Source organism: Lissotriton vulgaris, chromosome 1_1 (assembly GCF_964263255.1).
Source record: "Lissotriton vulgaris chromosome 1_1, aLisVul1.2, whole genome shotgun sequence".
In the NCBI taxonomy this organism is placed as follows: domain Eukaryota; kingdom Metazoa; phylum Chordata; class Amphibia; order Caudata; family Salamandridae; genus Lissotriton; species Lissotriton vulgaris.
Window position 1 is genome coordinate 124,242,884 of NC_141685.1, and position 3,672 is coordinate 124,246,555.

Sequence of the window (3,672 nt, forward strand, 5' to 3'; positions counted from 1 at the left end):
TCTGCCACCAGAGCCGATGCCCCGTGAGGAACATCTATCACCGTAGACGTTGACATCAGCTATGCTACTCACGTTCTGATTCTCCTGTTCCTCCTTCCCCCCCCTTTCCTACATCCTACTTAAGTTCTTTTCTAAATCTTCTCTGGCCTCTGACGCCTCCTACTGACTCATAGCCATTTCCTCCTCTCCATTGCCTTTTCTGCGCCCTCGGGCGCCTCTGTTTACGTTTCTGTTTGTATATAAAATAAAAAAACAACCTGCACTATCCTGATATGAATCGCTTTGCACATTAACCATTCTGATACCTTGCTGTCTTGCCTCCGGGATGTTAGGCTGAATAGCTGTGTGCTTTCTTACAATAAAGGTTTTAAAAAATAAAAAAAAATAAAAAAGAAATGAGCCTACTCCCTAGTGAGTGCCTACCCTTCCATAAACCCCTCCCTATACTTCTCTTTACTCCTGCCTTAACCCTCCCCTTTATTCATAAGTATTTCACATTTTACAGCCACTTCCCTCTATCACTCCCACATTTACTACTAAAACTTTACTAACTTGTGCGGAAACTCTGCAGTCGAGGCAGACAACTCCACAAAGAAAAAGATAGGAGAGGCAGAACGACTGCACGTAGTTTGTGAATCGCATTTTCTTGTATTGTAGTCGTCCTATAGTAGTTTATGAATAGGCCTGATTATCTGTGAGACTCTCTTGGGTGTATCTGATGTGATTGTAAAGCTTGTGAAACTGTCCTCAGCAGATGAGAAGCAGGTTCCATTTGTAGCAAAAAGAACATGGAAAGAGGCCGCTAAAGTGGATCTTTGTAATACGAGGCCGTGTCCCATTGGAACAGAAGTCATTAGAACTATTTAGGGTGGGGCCAATAATGGTTTGCATATGGTTGGCCTTGTCTTTAGTGGCACGGAGACTAGAGAATGATTTGGTGGGATGTTGCAGAGCTTAACTACCAGTCCATCCATCAACTTTAGCTTTTCTCAATGGTCAGCCCTACGTGGCACAGAACAGATGTTGGTCCCATAGAAACCTACGATAAAGGGACTCCTGCTGCAGCCCCCTGGTGAGGCTCACTAAGGCTGGAAACAGTTTGAGGTTACATGCATTCCTGATCCTAGCAGCGTGGCCTCAAAGTTCAAGATCAAATGGCCGTTGTGGGTCAGAGCTCTGCTTATAAACACTCAGAGAGCAAAACACACTAAATGTTTACAAAGGAATGAGTTTAATTCAAGCATTTCCATTCCTCGCTGTGTGCTTTTCTCAGTAGACGGTTTGTTGGACAATCAATACAGTGGAGTCTTTGTGGCTGCTTCATGTAAATATTTTGCGATGCTGAAAGCTCCTCCTCAGAGTTCACAGTGAGCACCTTTTATTCTCCCACATTGTCTCTCTTATGTTTAAAAATTACATTTACAACTGAAGTTTTTGTCACATTGAGAGCACGTTCATTTTTTTTCTCATTGTGCATTCTCTCTTGTTGAATGAAACTGAATCTCCAGCAGACCCTTCCCTGGCTTTTAGAACAATGACAGGGTTTCTTCCAGGTAAGTTCTCCCAAATTGAGTGAGACCAGATTTCCGACTGAAACTTTTCCAGCATTCAGAGAGCTAAGAAGGTCTTTCACCAGTGTGAGTTCTTTCATGTCTAGTGAGAGTCTTTTTCAGTCTGAAGCTTTTCTGGCATTCAGAGCACTGAAAGGGTTTGAGCCCAGTATGGGTCCTTTCATGTGCAGTAAGGCTGGATTTCTGACTGAAGCTTTTACAGCATTCAGAGCACTGATAAGGTTTTTGCCCAGTGTGAGTTATCTCATGCTGAGTGAGAGTCTGTTTCAGTCTGAAGCTTTTCTGGCATTCAGAGCACTGAAAGGGTTTGAGCCCAGTATGGATTCTCTCATGTAGAGTTAAACCAGATTTGTAATTGAAAACTTTTTGGCATTCAGAACACTGATACGGTTTCTGCCCAGTGTGGGTTCTTTCATGCACAGTAAGGTTGGATCTCTGACTGAAGCTTTTGCAGCATTCAGAGCACTGATAAGGTTTTTGCCCAGTGTGAGTTACCTCGTGTTGTGAGAGAGTAGATTTCCGACAGAAGCTTTTGCAGCATTCAGAGCACTGATAAGGTTTTTGCCCAGTGTGAGTTACCTCATGTTGTGAGAGAGTAGATTTCCGACTGAAGCTTTTAAAGCATTCAGAGCACTGATAAGGTTTTTGCCCAGTGTGAGTGCTCTCATGGTGAGTGAGAGATTTTTTCCGACGAAAGCTTTTCTGGCATTCAAAGCACTGATACGGTTTATACCCAGTGTGGGTTCTTTCATGTACAGTAAGGTTGGATTTCTGACTGAAGCTTCTCCAGCATTCAGAGCACTGATAAGGTTTTGTCCAGTGTGAGTTCTCTCATGTTCAATTAAACTGGATCTCTGACTGAATCCTTACTGGCATTCAGAGCACTGAAACAGTTTATGCTCAGTGTGAGTGCTCTCATGGTGTGTGAGAGTTATTTTCCGATTGAAGCTTTTCTGGCATTCAGAGCACCGATACGGTTTGTGCCCTGTGTGAGTGCTCTCACGGTAAGTGAGAGTTATTTTCTGATTGAAGCTTTTATGGCATTCAGAGCACTGATACGGTTTATGCCCAGTGTGGGTTCTCTGATGTACAGTTAAACTGGATTTGTGATAGAAACCTTTATGGGATTCAGGACACTGATACGGTTTATACCCAGTGTTGGTCCTTTCATGCACAGTAAGGCTGCTGTTCTGACTGAAGCTTTTACAGCGTTCAGAGAACTGATAAGGTTTTTGCCCAGTGTGGGTTCTTTCATGTACAGCGAGATTGGATTTGCTACTGAAGCTTTTACAGCATTCAGAGCACTGATACGGTTTTTGTCCAGTGTGGGTTCTTTCATGTACCGTAAGGTTGGATTTTTGATTGAAGCCTTTCTGGGATTCAGGACACTGATAAGGTTTTCGTCCAGTGCTAGTTTTCTCATGTTTAGTGAGATGGGATTGATAACTAAAGCTGTTCTCACATTCATTGCTCTTATTCGAGTTTTTTGTTTCTCCAAGTTGGGTTTGTTCCTGAATACATGTCATCTTAAGACTGAATCTGATTCCAGAGTCTGTTCTTGTTTGTGTTACAACTCAGCATTAACTTCTAAACTACACTGCAGATGCACTTCTTCACATTTGTATTTAACTAATTATAGTTTTTACATGGAGATCATTTTCCTATCATTAAAGGCACCGATCTAACTTGTCTTATAAACTTTCACTGAGGAGTCCCTTGTATTTACTAAGATGCTCCTCATGGATTCATTTTCTCCAAGTTATGCCCGGGGGAATTTTCTCTTGTTTAATTAGTCTCATTTAGTGATTCTAGTTTGATCACATTTGATTTGGGAGTTTAAAAAGCACTGATTAGGTCTTTGGGGTTTAGTGTTTGCCTGTTAGGTATGTTTGTTCATACAAGTAATGACAGATGATTAGGGCATGCCAGGGTGGTTTATGAATTATCAATAGCGTAACACTGGCCCCTTTTATACTTTTTGTGCCAGTATATGCTTTTTTGTTCAGTGGTTAAGACAGGTACATGATGCACTTTGGAGTTACAGGAGCCTCTGAAACTACTCGGATCAACCCAAGAGACAGAGCTGGTGGGGGAAAATCTT

At 42.1% G+C, this 3,672-nt stretch overlaps 1 pseudogene; it reads right to left on the minus strand.

Annotated features, from left to right (window-relative positions):
• Nucleotides 1-1,526: 1,526 nt before the first annotated feature.
• LOC147737736 (uncharacterized) lies at nucleotides 1,527-3,097 on the minus strand (annotated as a pseudogene).
• Nucleotides 3,098-3,672: the final 575 nt, after the last annotated feature.